Source organism: Balaenoptera borealis (assembly GCF_965194805.1).
Source record: "Balaenoptera borealis genome assembly, chromosome: 6".
Lineage (NCBI taxonomy): Eukaryota > Metazoa > Chordata > Mammalia > Artiodactyla > Balaenopteridae > Balaenoptera > Balaenoptera borealis.
In genome coordinates, this window is record NC_138863.1 from 12,673,306 (window position 1) to 12,690,643 (window position 17,338).

General features: G+C 34.4%; 1 pseudogene across 1 annotated transcript; it reads right to left on the reverse strand.

Moving 5' to 3' along the window:
• Nucleotides 1-3,577: 3,577 nt before the first annotated feature.
• LOC309630724 (small ribosomal subunit protein eS4 pseudogene) lies at nt 3,578-16,822 on the reverse strand (annotated as a pseudogene). Its single transcript has one exon. The product of its transcript is annotated as a small ribosomal subunit protein eS4 pseudogene (transcript).
• Between the last annotated feature and the right edge of the window lie 516 nt (nt 16,823-17,338).

Sequence of the window (17,338 nt, forward strand, 5' to 3'; positions counted from 1 at the left end):
GGGGAATTATCCTTCAGCTCTACATGTAGCACACCAAGAGGTAGGGAGTTTATTTATTACCTGTGTATTTGCTGAGATTCTGACAAGAAGCTTTTCAGAAAATCAAAATGGAAGGAACGCAGAACTGTGATGGCAGGGAATGCTCTGATATGCATACAGAGAGAGGACTTTCCAGGATTGTTTAAGAAAATGAAACTATCTTCCTCCAGTGTTCCTGAGACTATGGTGGGGATTGTGACTTCAGAGAACAGTGATCACAGCTCCATGGTTACCATGATGCAGAAAACAGAGAGCCTGAAAGGAAAGGAACTACCTTTCTGTAAGAAAAAACCAAAAAATCCTGGCAACAAAGGTTAACACTGGAACTGTATTTTAAATTTTATGATGCAATCTGTTCCAGTGGAAGTCTTTATAAATAGAACAGCATTTAATATGTTAATTTATATTTTAAATTAAATTTTTATAAATCTATATATTAATATATTATATATTAACATACTTTTAAATTAAAATATGTTAATATGCTAATATTCTCTATAGGAGAGTAGAGGTGTGGTTCTGCATAAGGTACACTACAAATTAGTTGACTATTGTAGGTTTTTTCCATGGCCAGTTTAGATTTAATTATTGATAATTATTAATAACAAATACTTATTGATAACAAATTAATGTGTATGATAAGCCACTTTTGCTCATTGCATTGGCCTTGTTTATAGTTCTCAGTTTCCTACAATGTACATTTCCTCAGCATGGCCTTATAGCCTAACCCATTTTTCTAAGCTTCTAAAACCCCAGCTACACCTATCCACTCTATTCTAGCATCCCTGGTTACTTATGATTAGCTCTTTAGTATGTTCATATTTGTATCTCGGTAGCATGAACTATTCATTTTCTATTTCATGATATTTTCTCATCTTCTATCATCTCCCCTATTTATACTTCAAGTCCCAAACTCCAGGTTACCTCCCTGGAGAAGGTCCCTAAGTCCCCACTGTCTGTAGGTTTGTATAATCCTCCTCTATATTATTTATTTTCATTGCATATTTTAGATATCTGCATACCTCTCTTGACAGTGAACTCCAAAGAGATGAAGACTATATTTACTCATCTTCCAATCATGGTATAATTACCACAATGCATACAGAAAAGTATGTAACATCCTGAGTATTCTGAAATAGGTGCTTAATTATGTATCAGTATTTAATATGCTTACTGCAAAACTCTTTCAGATGTACTCCTGGATGGCCCGCATCATTTGGCTAGTGAGTCATAGATTCCACTGTGGAAGTGTCTTGACTATTTTTTAACTTTTTCTAATCTCACTATCTAAGCCAAGACCCCCATAATTTTTACTTAGAATTTTGAAAAAGCCTCCTAACTAGTTACCATGTCTTCAGGGCATCCTATTTCCAAGATTTTTTACAGAGTAATCATAGTTATTATTTTACAATGATCTAGATATATCAGTCTCAAAAAATACCCACCTCCACCACCAACAAACTACTTTGATGTGCCCTCAGCAGATATTCAACCAAGAATGAAGAATGCTGGTGGATGGGGCAGGATGAACTGAAAAGTGAAAATCAGCCTTGCTGACAATCAGTAAGAGTAGGATAGACATTGATGACAACCAGACTGCAATATTCCCAACAGAAACAATGCTCAAACCAGGATGTCAACAAGGCTATGTGAACACCACAAACATGACAAAACATTCCACTCTTCTGAACAACATGAGTGATTACTGCTCCTTTCCCGCTACAACTTTAGCCCAACTTTGATCTTTCCACTTCAGGGATACATTTATGAAGATACCCAGTCACAAAGTAACCTCTGCTACTTGACCATGTCTAATTCACTGTTGAATGAATTTGAATTTGAATTGAATTCACTGACTATGCTAATTCCTCCTTAAACTCACCAAACATAAAGTCCCATAAAAAAATCCCTCCATAATCCTCCTACATAATTACTCCCAGTTTTCCTCTGGGATGTGTTCTCTATTGCTTCAGCACAATCAGTACACCTAACTTTGGTGTGTTTTATAGGAGTGCTGCTGGTGGACTTAGCAGGACACACTAAGAACTTTTCAATCACGAGTTATAATTTACCTCCCCCATCAGAGTATTTCTATTTCCCACAGGGAAAATCATTGTCAATAATGAGAAATAATATTCTTGGGAGAACGTTACCCATGTTTTGTTTTTTTTTTTTCGGAGGCAGAAAAGGTGGTAAATCAGTAGATCTACAGAAATGGTAAGCAAGGTATTTAAGACACTTTATCGAAAAATCCACCTTTATATCCTCTGATCATATGTCTTACGATATCCTCACACCAAAAATACACCCTTCCCCCAAACACATCATGCACTTTCTTGTAACTGAGATGCAGTCTCTAGTTTACCAATTCCATTATCAATATTCTTTGTGTAAAATCTCTGTCTAAAACCCAGCCCAACTCATTTTTGTCTGGGAAATTGTCTCCAATTCTAACATTCAGAATAAATCACCTTCTCTTCTAGGTTCCCATAACCCTTGAACTTGTATTAAACTTAATTTTGTATATATTCATCTCCCTATCTGGATTATGAGGCCTTTGGGTTTTACAATTCTACATCTTTTCACTCTTTATAGCCAATACAGTTCTTTGAAAACATAGCTCCTCAATATGTGTATATAATTGATTAGCTTCAGAGGCATTGACCCATATAACAAAATTCTCAAGTGACTTGTTAATAGTCCAGGATTTCAAGTTAGTATTTTAACATAGCAGTCACTTCTGGTTTAAAAACCAAAGGTGGTAGCTTCTCAAGCCATTGTTGATGGGCAAGTTCAGTGAGGACGCCAAATTATAGATCCAAATATTACCACAAAGCACCAAGTTACAAAGGAAATGTACAGTCTTCTCCCACCCAGGGGTATTGCTAGGAAAATAGCTATAGTCAGCAAAAAGCAGAGTATCTGCTTTCCTAAGAAAATTAGTAATAATGTTCTTGCTCTTTTGTCCCCCACAACTCCTAAAGCTTGAATACTTTAGGTTGAAACACAAAAAACTCATTTTTTTGCCAAATATCATTGATGCTCTATGGTCCAAAATAATCCATACCTCCTAACTCTAACCTGTGTTGTGACAATTGAGTTGATTAGGTTGTACCTTTCTTTGTTTCATGTTATTTTGAATGCTATACTCTCATTGTGAAGATTGGACTGGGTTGTCTCCCATCTCCTTAGCAACAAATATACACACACTTCATGAAAGGAATACTTCCTGCAGATAGTGAATCTTAACCATTTGCTATTTATTTTTATTGGTTTCACACTGAGAGTGATGTTTTCTTGACCTTGGCCTTCATTGTATTAAGAAGACTAAAACAACCAGACTGACTAAAGTAGAGTTACTATCTTTAGAGAATTTTATCATATCACTTCTGATCTATAAATATATTATTAAAGTTTAGAAATTAGTCCTAATCATGGTACACAATGCACTTTGTTGTAGTGAATCCATCTTAGATTACTGCCAACATAAAATAGTCTTTTTTTAAAATATCACATCAGGATTGTTCTGATTAAGAATCATTTCACAAATATGGGATCTCACAGCATGGATACTGAGACCAGAGTTGAAAACAGTTTCAGCGTACTACTATAACAAAGTTGATAATAATATTTTTAAATCATTTAAAAAATAATATTTATAACATTTAGCAGTAAAATTTAACTGTTATAGATTTTATTTCCAAATTTTACCACTTGGGAAATATTACTACTAGGAAATAGATTATTTAGGAAATTCATTACACGTTGGTATCTTCACATTTACAGATTTCTTTTTTTTTTTCTTCTATTTTTCTTTCCATTACTCCTAGAAATCCTTGGCTCAGGCATTTGCTTACTTTTCCACTAATAATAACTACAAATTGAAGGTGATAGCAAAATTTGCATAAGCAAGTGGGTTGATTGAAAGAACAGGGAGTCCTAAGTCACATGTTGATGGAAAAATAGGGATATACGGTGGAAAGATAAAAGATGAGATTGTTAATTATTGTGTAAACACGTGTGATGCTAATAATACTCCAGCTGCCCACAAGACCCAGCAGCACTTAGACTTACATATTTAAGGTTTTTGGAAAAGTATGTAAGTTTTTTTAAGTAAAATTTTTAGAGTAGTTTTAGATTGATGTAAAACTTGCAAAGATAGTACAGAGTTCCCACGTACCCCACACGTAGTTTTTCCTATTATTAATATTAGAAATTAGTCACAGTTAATGAACCAATATTGATACATTATTATTCACTAAAGTTCACACTTTATTCAGATTTCACTAGTGTTTACCTTATGGCCTTTTTCTGTTACAGAATCCCATCTGGGATATCACATTACATTTAGTCACCTTGATCATGATTATGATCATGTCTCCTTATGCTTTCCTTCATTGTGACAATTTCTAGGACTTCCCTTGTTTTTGATGACTTTGACAATTTTTGAGGAATACTGATGAGATATTTTATAGAGTGTTCCTTGGTTGGGATTTGTCTGCCATTGTTTAGGCTGCAGTGTTTTGAGGAATAAGACCACAAAGATTAAGTGCCATTTTCATCTTGTAATATCAAGGATACATACTATTAACTTGATTTATCGTTGCTGAGTTAAACTTTATCTCCTGTCTGAGGTAGTTTGTCAGTTTTCTCCATTGTAAATTTATTATTTTATCCCCTTTCAATACTGTACTCGTTGGAAGAAAGTCATTATGTAAAGTCCATACTTAAGGGGTGGGGAGTAATTGAGGAAGCCTCCTTGAGGGCAGAGTATCTGCACAAATTATTTAGAATTCTTCTGCCTGGGAGATTTATTTATTCTTTCTGATTAATTTATTTTCCTCTTAAAGTTAAATAATCAATCTAGATTCATGGTTATTTATTTTTACTTTGGCTATAATCCAACACTATTTATTCTGTTACTAAAATTGCTCCAGCTTTGATCATTGGGGGCTCTTTCCATTGGCTCCTGTGTCCCTTTGACATATTTCTATTCTTTTTTTTTTTTTTTTCTTGAGCACCTCACACTTTTTGGCACTGCAACATGCCATATATTAAGGTTTATTTATTATATTAAGGTTCACTATTTTTGCTGTACAGTCCTGTGTGTTTTGACAAATACCTTGTGTGTTATGCCCATAATTATGCTATCATACAGAATAGTTTCAATGCACTAAAAAGACCCACATGCTTTTCTTATTAAACTCTTTCTCCTTCCCAAATCCCTGGTAACCACTGATATTTTTGTTGTTTCTATAGTTTTATATTTTCCAGAATGTCATATAAAAGGAGTCATACAGTAAACAGTCTTTTCAGACTGATTTCTTTAGCTTAGCAATATGCTTTAAGATTCATCCATATTTTTGTGTGGCTTGATACCTCATTTCTTTTTATTGTGAATAATATTCCATTGTATGATATATCACAGTTTGTTTATCCATTCACTTATTGAAAGGCATTTTGAATAAAACAGCTATAAATATTTGTGTGTAGGATTTTGTATGTGCATAAGTTTTTAAATCAGTTGGGTAAATATGTACAATCACAATTGCTGTATCATATGGTGAAACTGTCAAACTCCCTGCCAAGGACTGTGCTATTTTACATTCTACCAGAAATGAATGAAAGTTCCTGTTGCTCTGCAACCTTGCAAGTAAGTTTTATTGTCAAGTTTTGGATTTAAGCCATTCCAAAACTTGTATCTCATTGGTTTTAGTTTGCATTTCCCTAATGACAAATGATATTGAGCATTTTTTTTTCATATGCTTTAATCTGTGTATCTTCTTTAGTGAAGTGTCTGTTCAGATATTTTGCCCATTTTGCCCATTTTTTAGATTGGATTGTGTGTTTTCTTATTGTTGAGTTTAAGAGTTCTTTATATATTTTGGTTACAAGTCCTTGTTCAGGTATATATTTTGCTAAAATTTTTTCCTAGGTTGTGACTACTTATCTTCTCATTCTCATAACAGTGTTTTTCATGATGTGAAATTTTAATTTAATTTAATAAATTTAATAAAATACAAATGATTAATTATTTTTATTTCATGGATGCTTATGTTGTGTTGTATGTAACAACTCATCACCAAACACGAGGACATCTAGATTTTATCTTATGTTTTCTTCTAAAAAGTATAGTTTTTACATTTATGTCTGTGATCCATTTTCAGTTAATTTTTCTATAATGTGCAAGAGCTGTGTCTGAGCTCTTTTTGTTCTTTCCTTTTTTCCTTTTTTAGGCATATGGATCTCTAATAGTTCCAGCACAAGTTGATAAAAATATTACCCTTTCTTCATTGAATTGCCTTTGCACCTTTGTCAAAAATGATTTGAATATCTTTGTTGGGTTTTAAGTGTCTACTGTTTTACCAATACCACTTTATTATTTTTATAATATGTCTTTAAAGTGAATGGTGTAACTTCTCCAACTTTGTTCTTCTTTTTCAATGCTGTGTTTGTTATTCCAAGTCATTTGCTCTTCCATATAATCTTCAGAATCAGTGTGTTGATATCTACAAAATAGCTTGCAGGGATTTTGATTGAAATTGCAATTATTTTATAGATCAGGGTGGGAAAAATTTACACCTTAATAATTGAGCCTTCCAATTCATGAACATGGAATATTTCTCTATTTATAGACAATCCTTTATTATTGCTCTCATCAGTGTTTTGTAGTTTTCTGAAAATATATCACACCCAAGTTTTGACAGATTTATTCTTAAGTATTTCATTTTTGGCATTATTGTGAATGGTATTTTTTAAATTTTAAATTTCTTTTGTTCAATGCTTGTATACAGGAAAGCAATGGACTTTTGTATAGTGTCCTTTATCCTGAAACTTTGCTATGCTCACTTATTAACTCAATGAGTATCTTTGTAGATTCTTTGAGATTTTCTACATATACAATTTTGTTCTTGATGAATAAAGGCAGTTTTATTTCTTCCTTTCAAATCAGTATACATTTTTAGCCCGGGGCTTCCAGTATGATACATGAATACACGTACAACTGATGATGACAACGTGATAAAGGTAATGATCTATCCCTAAAGGTGAGAACTTAAAAGTTATTATCAGTGGCAACATTGTGGATTGCTTCACAAACATATCATTAGTGCCCTTAAGGGAACATGGTAGTGTCCTAAGGCTATTCAACACCATAGGATAAATGATATATGTGTATCAGAGCATGAACGTTGTCCAAAGTCACGTAGAAATAGCAAAAACAACAACAACAAAAAATGGATATTCCATAGAGCTGAATACAAAAATCTATATAGTTTTTAAAAATAGAACACAAGACCTAGGTATTTTGCACTTACAGGAATCTGCTTATATTCTTTCTCCAAGACCTCCTGAGAATGTTCCTTTGTGTAGCTCAGAATGCTTGTATTTGAACAAGATTATCTTATGAAGTTTAAGGCTTTGAAAGCTCAATGAAATTTAGAATCAATTTGCCATCAGAAAAAAATTAAATTTACTATATAGACAGCAGGCGGTGGCCAATAAGTCGTTGAATATATTCATTTCTTCTCTCTCTCTCTCTCTCTCTGTCATTGGCAACTGGGTCACTGAGACTGATAAAAGAGTCACTTTGAACAACATCCACCCATGTTACTCTAATTGGACATACTTTAAAAAATATATCATGCTGTATTGTCGTTAATTAAGTACAAAGACTCTACCAATCATGTTACCTCAAGCTCTGCTTGGCCATCAGTCTCTTGTCTCTCTCTTTGGCAATGGTGAGGTGAATACATTTTCCTTGGGGAAGAGAAATCCATGGTTTGTTGCCTTTGCCAATAACAAAAATGTTGGAGAGCTAGGTGACAAAGCTGCTGCCATTGGCATCTTTGACATGAACCACATCAAAAGAACCAGGATGTCACACCAATTCTTCCCAAGTTAGCACCTCCAGTCACTTTACACAGTGTCAAACTTGATGAAATCAGTAATCTTGCCAGTCTCCAAATCAATCTGAATGATGTCATTCATCTTGCCGAGGGGATCAGGGTAGCAGATGGTGTGAACATCATGAGTCACCAGATGTGCGATTCCACTTGTGCCCATAAAGTTCTTTCTCACGTTGTACAACTTGTACTTGGCCTCTCCTCAGGTGCAATATGATGAACAGCAAAGTAAACCTTGGTGTCATAGATCAGACCAAAATTCTCTCCAGTCTTGTCAATATTGATGACGTCCATAAATCCAGCAACTGTACGTTGTATCAGTTCAGACCTTGTCATCAATCTTAATGGACTGCTGTATGCTTCTTTAGTTCATCTCCTGTCAATGTATACTTAGTATGTTCCTTAGGAAACTGATAAGGAGACATTCTCTGTTTGTGGGAACCAGTAAATGGATGAGGAGCAAACACACTGGTCAGTTAACAGCTTCTAGTCTACTGGAGTTGATACATGCTTCAGACGCTTGGGACTGCAAGCCACAGCTGTGCTAGGCACAAAAAGAGCTGTACTTGTTTGTTTTTCAATAAAAGGACAGCTTTAGCTCTCTTTATTTGCTGGGTGATCAAATTGACTTAAAAATCTTAACAGTTTAAGTCCAGTTTTGAGACTAAAGCTGTAATAAAAAATACCTTGGTAATATATACGACTTTTAAAAATTGAACTCAACCGAAAGTCTAGTCAAATTATTCAAAAAAAAAAAGAAACTTATTGGAAAGATATGGAGAAGACTCACAGAATCAAAGGAATAGCTAAAAATCCATTGGGTCTCAGGGAGGAAAAGAACTTGGATCTCACCCAAGATCTAGGTAGCAGAAATTAATGCATCATTTCTTAAGGTCTTCAATTCTGAGAAGAATCAATTTCATCCATTTTTTCCCTTCATTCCTGAGTTGTTTAGGTAAAGATTCAAACTGTCAGTGAAGAGAGGACAATCGACCCTCCGTATTTATGTGTTCCTCAAATTCAACCAACTACGAATCAAAAGTATTTGGAAAAAAAATTTCAAAAAAGTTCCAAAAGCAAACTTGAATTTGCTGTGTACCAGCAATTATTTACATAGAATTTACATTGTATTAAGTATTATAAGTAATCTAGAAATGATAAAGGGTACGTACAGGAGGACGTGCGTAGGTTATATGCAAATACTGTGCCGTTTTATATAAGGGGCTTAAGCATCTATGGGTATTGGTATCTGACAATTCCCTGCACCAAATTATGACTAATTAGATTTTATGAGTGTGAAAAAATAGATACTTTAATAAAAGGAGTGAAATTATGGGGCTTCTCTGTTATAGCAGTCAGCTTTCTTTTAATTAATATAAATGCACACAACGTAGGGTTGTTATGGGACTTACATGAAATAATGCATGCAAAAAGCTTAAAAGAGTTCTCAAAACATACAAAGACCTGCATAAATATTAATTGCTATTACTAAGTAATCTGTGTTTAGCTGAACAGGAAGGAAGCAAATCATATTTAATTATTTCCCAAAAGATTATTAGAATTCATTTGTCTGAATAAATTTTTATCTGACTGAATTTTTTTAAACTTTGCATTTTATTTAAGGTCAGTGCTTAAATTTACAGGTATCTGCTACAAGTTAAAATGTTGAAGTATCAAAGAGAACAGAGTATTATTTTGTTTTGCAAATATATCCAAGCATTATATTTCAGCTTTAGAAATTGGTGTTCCAAAGGCTCTTTTAGGCCTATCTTATTTTTTTTTTTCTATATATTTATCTAACTAAATTATCCAGGTAGAGATTGGTAATGTAGCTATTAAGGGAAATGTGTGTGAAAATTAAAAATAAGTCGTTGGCCTTTTGCCCTTTAAACTCATACAATAAGTACTGAATTTTAAAAAAGATGAAACAAAAATGAACTAAATGTATCTCAAATCAGCAACTTCAATATTTTCATGAACAGCTTGCTAAGAAAAACTACAAGCCAAAATTTTCTGTCAAGCAATCATAGCTAATTCCGGGTTATTTGCCTACAATCTGTGGAAATATTTAATTGCCTTTATTCTTCATCATCTAATTTCAGAGCATTGGAGAGAAAGGTGCCTGGTCAGAGTGTTGGCTTGGGTTGAATGATCCATTTTCATACCCATACAACAAAGTAGACTCCAAAGTGGCAAGCACTACTCCAAGGTGAACAGATCTAAATTCCTAATCAAATTTCCATGTCTGAGAAATATAAGTTTAATTTCTTTAAAAGCAAGCTTGACCTTGATGTAATTCTGCTTAAGGTGTAGGATTTGGAGTAAAAATATAATCTCAATCTTGTCTCACTTGTATGAATTTGGTAGTTTGATGATCTCAAAAACCTTGTAAGTGGTCCCTAAGCATGAACTTTAAGTATTTAATTAGAGCAATGTGTGGCCATAATCCTAACCTGGAAACTGTTAATAAAAAAGTATATAAACTATCTAACCAAAATTATGATATTTATAATTTTCTATGCTTACAAGATTCCTTGTACTAGCAGAATTAGGGTTCCTCTCACAGGGCATTCTACTTGAATCTGCAAATGTCTTGAGAACAGGTTTGTGGTTTGTTCATTAATCTATTACCAGCAAGCATCCAAAACTTGGAACGAAATGTTTATCCAACTCATTATTTATTTGTAATGAGATAAAGACAATAACCTTTTTCATAGCAATTCCCTTGAATGCAGAGGTTGAAAGTGAAGCTCTTTATGAAAAATATATTTATTCTTTGTTAGAAAGAAGTCAATATATCTGACTAAGGTAGACCTGGAAATGAAGGATCTTGTTTGTCAACACTGTTTATTTCTCCATATTGCCTTTCTGCCTAAAATTAGAAGGACTATTTAAAAAATACTGAACTGTTTCTATTTATTTGTAGTAAGTTATTGATGCTATAAATCTAGTGACTTTGATACAAGCAAGGGTTCCCAAATCCTAACATGTACTTAATCTAGATAAAAAAAATAAAAACTTTTTTACATCTTTTAGTAAATTCATAGTCTTTTTACACAGGGCAGAATTATAGCCTTAATGTACTTTATGAGGTGAGGTTCACCTAGAACATGATTTTAAAGTCTCTAAGGATACTGTGTTCTCTGCAAGGTCACAGTGACATGGACAAAGCAGCCTGAATGACTAATGGAGACTAATGACTAATCTATTGTGCCTCTGTGCAGATTCCTTAATGCAGACTGCTGGATTTGACACTGGAACTAAAAACAAAACCAGTTGCTGATTAGATACAACTAAAATGTTTGCTCTGTGTCAGGCACAAACCATCACCCCCGATCCTCCACCTAGCTCTGCTTTCTTAGAACTAGGTGAGGCTTAGTTTTTGTGTTTGTAAAGCTTACAGTAAAAATTTAAGCCTTGCATCCCAATTTTCTAGATAACTAAACAAACAAGCCAACAGGAAATTATATACTCAAAATTATTGGAGCTCTCTGCTAACCATTTGATTATGTTCATTCTAAAGAAAATATTTTAAAAGTTAGTCTTCATTCTCAATACAAATTTACAATGGAATGATAGGTGGCAGTTATATTTATGCGTTCATATTGTATGTACTAAATGACTCAGTTCTCTCAACTTGCAATTTAAGCAAATGGTAAGAATCTCCTCATGGAGTACATCTTGGATTTTTGGGGTGGACGAGTGTTTCTTGACAATCTTCCAAGCCTGATCTCTATCCCATCCTTTCACATAGGATTTCAGATATTTAAGTCTTCACATAGTATGGAGTTCTGAAATCTGGACCCCAATTTTCAGCTTGAAATTACTAAAATTTGTTACATTCTGTTTGCTTCTGTCTGATTTTACATTTCCACCCTTATACGTATACGGATGTGCAGATGTGATCAAATCATACATACATTTTTAATGGAGTATTTTTTTGCTAATCTTCTTTCTTCCTCCTCCCTCTCCTCCACCTCTCCAACTTCTCAGAGCCCATGTTAACAATCTAGAAATTAGCCTTCTGTCTTTTTTCTCATGCTCAGATAATCATTTTAGTCATATGTATGTGATATACACTCATACAAATATGCATACAGATATAGGATTTTGATCACTATTTTTTAATAGAATAAGATGATATACATATTTTGTATTTTTCTTTTGCTACTCAATAGTACTTTAAAGAAACCTTTCCAAGTTAACTGTTACACAGTGCAATACCAAAGACAGAGGAGTGGTGAGAAGAATCTTGACTGATGGGGAAAAGTGTATTATCAATGATATTAGTAGAATTACCAGCCTACAGTAATACTAAAAAGCAGAGTGTCTTCTAGTTGGGTGTATTTATTTCAATGAACCTCCTAATCACTTTCATACAGGTGAGTTGTTCCCACCACCTCTGGTCCCTCTCTACTGAGGACACTGCAGTAGGTATTGCACTAATATTGAAGAGATAGGACAAATGCTTTACCTTCAACAGCTGCAGAATACTCCAGGGTATGTAAGTCTCATGATCTATTGAATTGTTTTCTTACTGAAGGGCATTCACTTTTTTCTTTCTTCTTGCCATTGTTACTTCACTACTCTATATTCCTGTGTTCCAATGCTCAGGTACTTTTTGTCTGTCAAAAAAAGTCCCAGGTAAAATTACTTGTCCAAAATATATGTAATTTTTTTAACATCTTTATTGGAGTATAACTGCATTACAATGGTGTGTTAGTTTCTGATTTATAACAAAGTGAATCAGCTATACATATACATATATCGCCATATCTCCTCCTTCTTGTGTCTCCCTCCCACCCTCCTTATCCCACTCCTCTAGGTGGTCACAAAGCACCAAGCTGATCTCCCGGTTCTATGTGGCTGCTTCCCACTAGCTATCTTACATTTGGTAGTGTATATATGTCAATGCCACTCTCTCACTTTGTCCCAGTTTACCCTTCCCCCTCCCTTTGTCCTCAAGTACATTCTCTACGTCTGTGCCTTTATTCCTGTTCTGCGCCTAGCTTCTTCAAACCATTTTTTCTTTTTTTTAGATTCCATATATATGTGTTAGCATACGGTATTTGTTTTTCTCTTTCTGACTTACTTCACTCTGTATGACAGACTCTAGGCCCATCCACCTCACTACAAATAACTCAATTTCGTTTCCTTTTATGGCTGAGTAATATTCCGTTGTATATATGTGCCACATCTTCTTTATCCATTCATCTGTCGATGGGCACTTAGGCTGCTTCCATATCCTGGATATTGTAAATAGAGCTGCAGTGAACATTGTGATAAATGACTCTTTTTGAATTATCATTTTCTCAGGGTATATGCCCAGTAGTGGGATTGCTGGGTCGTATGGTAATTCTATTTTTAGTTTTTTAAGAAACCTCCATACTGTTCTCCATAGTGGCTGTATCAATTTACATTCTCACCAACGATGCAAGAGAGTTCCCTTTTCTCCACACCCTCTCCAGCATTTATTGTTTATAGAGTTTTTGATGATGTCCATTCTGACTGGTGTGAGGTGACACCTCATTGTAGTTTTGATTTGCGTTTCTCTAATGATTAGTGATGTTGAGCATCCTTTCATGTGTTTGTTGGCAATCTGTATATCTTCTTTGGAGAAATGTCTATTTAGGTCTTCTGCCCATTTTTGGATTGGGTTGTTTGTTTTTTTGATATTGAGCTGCATGAGCTGCTTGTAAATTTTGGAGGTTAATCCTTTGTCAGTTGCTTCATTGGCAAATATTTTCTGCCATTCTGAGGGTTGTCTTTTATTCTTGTTTATGGTTTCCTTTGCTGTGCAAAAGTTTTTAAGTTTCTTTAGGTCCCATTTGTTTATTTTTGTTTCTATTTCCATTTCCCTAGGAGGTGGGTCAAAAAGGATCTTGCTGTGATTAATGTCATAGAGTGTTCTGCCTATGTTTTCCTCTAAGAGTTCTATAGTGTCTGGCCTTACATTTAGGTCTTTAATCTATTTTGAGTTTATTTTTGTGTATGGTGTTAAGGAGTTTTCTAATTTCATTCTTTTACATGTAGCTGTCCAGTTTTCCCAGTACCACTTATTGAAGTGGCTGTCTTTTCTCCATTGTATATTCTTGCCTCCTTTATCAAAAATAAGGTGACCATATGTGCGTGGGTTTATCTCTGGGCTTTCTATCCTGTTCCACTGATCTATATTTCAAGAGATATTTCAAGAATATTCTGGGAAGATCTCTAACAATTCCAATTCCAACAGCAATATGTATTTTTCCTTTATTATTTATTTGTTTAAATTACTGTGATGGGTATAAAAACTTTATTTTATTACAATTCACATTTTCTGGTGAGGGTGAGGCTGTGAGTGAAGTAACACTCCCTAAAATCTTGTAAAAATCTTCACTTTCCAACTGCATTAGATGGGAATGAATTTAGCTGTATATAAGAGAGAGTCAACTACAATTACTTAACCATATAGAAGTTTTATTATTTACAAATAATAAGAGGTTAAGTAGGAAATTTGTACATTTGTAGAGCTCCTTCAAAAGTCATTCAAGACCTAGTTCTGTCTGGTTTCCAGTTTCCCTTTTCTCAGCATGTGGCATCTGCCTTCACAATCAGAGGTTGGCTCCAGAAACTATAGGCATAGGGACTTGATCTCAAGAAAGAGGAAGTGGTACATGAACAGGAAAATAAATAAAATAAGTACATAAACAAACAAACAAATAAGTAAAAGACTCTTCATTCCCACTCTAGCTTCCCCCCACCCCTTTTTTTAAAATCAGGGCATTAAAGGCTATGTCAAAGCCTTTAACTGATGAGAACTATGCCAAATGATTATCAACGTTTGCAAGGTAGCTTGGAAGGAGATTCTCTAAGCTGAACACTTTGTTACTCTGAACAATGATAGAACGGGAAAATGGGCCATTGGTAGTTAATCATCAATCTGTCATACTTAACTTTCCCTCATTATAATATTTGGGTGTGTGTGTGGGTGTGTGTGTGTGTGTGTGTGAATGCATAACTCTGAATTTGGGCAGTGGTCACAAACATTTACTAAGTCCTGGATATATAGGCTGACACATCTATCTAGAATCTGGAGGTGTTTGTTACTTATTATTTTCAGTTTTGGGCACCTATGCAGAAGCTGGGAAAATAGAATTCTCATTCCACATCATATTAAACACTGTTGCTGCCATTAAATAGTTGAAAAAGAAAGAAATTAACGTTCTTGAAGGTACTACCCTTCCTCGAGAGGCTTGAAAAAGCTGGCCTAAATATATACCAATGCAGGGAATTTTCCTGATGTTTCTTCAAGTAATATGGCATCCTAGTCCTGGCTTTATAAATGTTTTAAATTTATATTGAGGTATAATTACATTCATTAAAATGCAGAAATATTAAATTCAATATGTTTTGACAATTCTATAACCAACACCCAAGATAAGAAGTAGAATATTTGCAGCTCCTCAGAAAGTTCCCTCATGCCCCTTTCCAGTCATTTTTACAGTTTCTACCGAGTAAATCACTGTTACAATTTTCACATATTACAGAATAGTTTATGCGTGTTGGAGAATTTCATGTTAATGCAATGATACGTAAAGTACTCTCTTGTGTCTGCTTTCTTATGTTCAGTAGGCCCAGGGCTCATTCTTTATTGTTGCTGAGTACTATTTCATTATAAGAATGTATCACAATTTGTCCTCTTGTTGAGGAACATTTGGACTATTGCCAGTTATAGACAACTATGCATAAAGTTGCTACAAACATTTTAAATATTTTCTTCTGTGAAGTGTCGTTTTAAGCTTTTTGCTCATTTTCTTAGTTTAGTTAGCTCATCTTTTTATTGTTGATTTTGATTCTGTATATAAGTCCTTTACACACACACACACACACACACACACACACACGTGTGTGTGTTTTCTTTGTATTTATCCTGCTTTGAATATGCTGTATTTATTTATTTGTATTTTTGGGTTGGTGTCTTTCATCAATTTTTTAAAATTTTCAACCATTTCTCCTATTTTATATCTCCTTTTCTCTGGGACCCCATTTATATGACACATTTAAATCATTCACTGTTGTTTCACAGGTCTTAGTCACTCTAGCTTTGTTCCATGGACCTAATATTGTGTATCAAACAATCACAAATTTAGTGGAGTAAAAAATAAGCATTTATTGTTATTATCTCATGCTCTTGTCATTGACTGGGCTCAGCTAGTTGGTTCTCACCAAGCATCTCTCATGTGATTTGACAATGGCTTTAGCTAGTCATCTCAAAATCTTTCTCACTCATGTGCCTGCCTGTTGAAGCTGGTTGTCAGCTGAGACTTCAGTGGAGATTGGCAACCAGAACACATGTCATTTGGCCTGAGCTTCCTCACAGCATAGCTGCTGGATTCCAAGAGTGTGTATCCCTAGAAACTGTAGCAGAAGTGCCACGGTCTTTTTGCATCTACTCTTACAAGTCACATTCTGTTTATCAAGGAGATCACAAAGTTTCCTCTTGATGGGAGAGCATCAAAAAATTTGTGATCATGTTCTGAAATCACTCGTTTTTTCTTGGGTTGTGGTTGGATATTTTCTATTAACCTGACTTCAAAGTCACTGATCTTTTCCTATGTCATGCCCAATCTGCTGTCAAGCCCATCTAATGTATACTTTATTTTGTGTTTTCCCTTTCTACAATTTCCATTTGATTTTCTTATCTTTTCAGGAATGCTGTTCATCTTTCCTAATATATTATTTAATATTTCTATGATAGTTATTTAGTTCCCATCTGATAATTCCAACATGTGAGTAATCTTTGGATCTGCTTGTGTTGACTGTTTCCTTTCTTGACCATACATCACACTTTCTTGTTTCTTTTACTATTTTTTTGCATGCCAAAACTTTTACTTCCAAAGATCACCCTTTTTCTTCAATCAGACCAAATAGATTATTTGACTTGGATGAGGAATTTGTCATACCTTTAGTTTGACTGAAGTCATCACTAGATTCAAATGTTGTGGGCAAGGTCAGGATCCACCCTTTAGCAAAACTTGGGGTATGAATATTGATAATATCCCGGAGAGCTCTGTGTGTTTTATAGGCAGGAAACCTCTTTTTGGCCATTGGAGTGTTCTCTTTCTTCTCCAATATTCCGCCCTAATATTTTTCTTCAAGCTCTAATAAGGAAACTGCCTTATAATCTGAGAATGTTTACAATTCCTCAGAGATGTTTTTCTCAGCTCTCCTATACTATTTTCTAGCCTTTGGGAGATGAAATTCAGAGTGCCTCAAATTGATTTCTCTCAACAATTTTTCCGGCTTTTAACTTTAGGTAGTTGAGGGTCTGGAGTACCTCAAATGGGTTCCTCTCATCACTATATCTCTCTCTTTCATTTCCATTCAGCAAACAGTTGCCCTGTATTTGGGGAAGA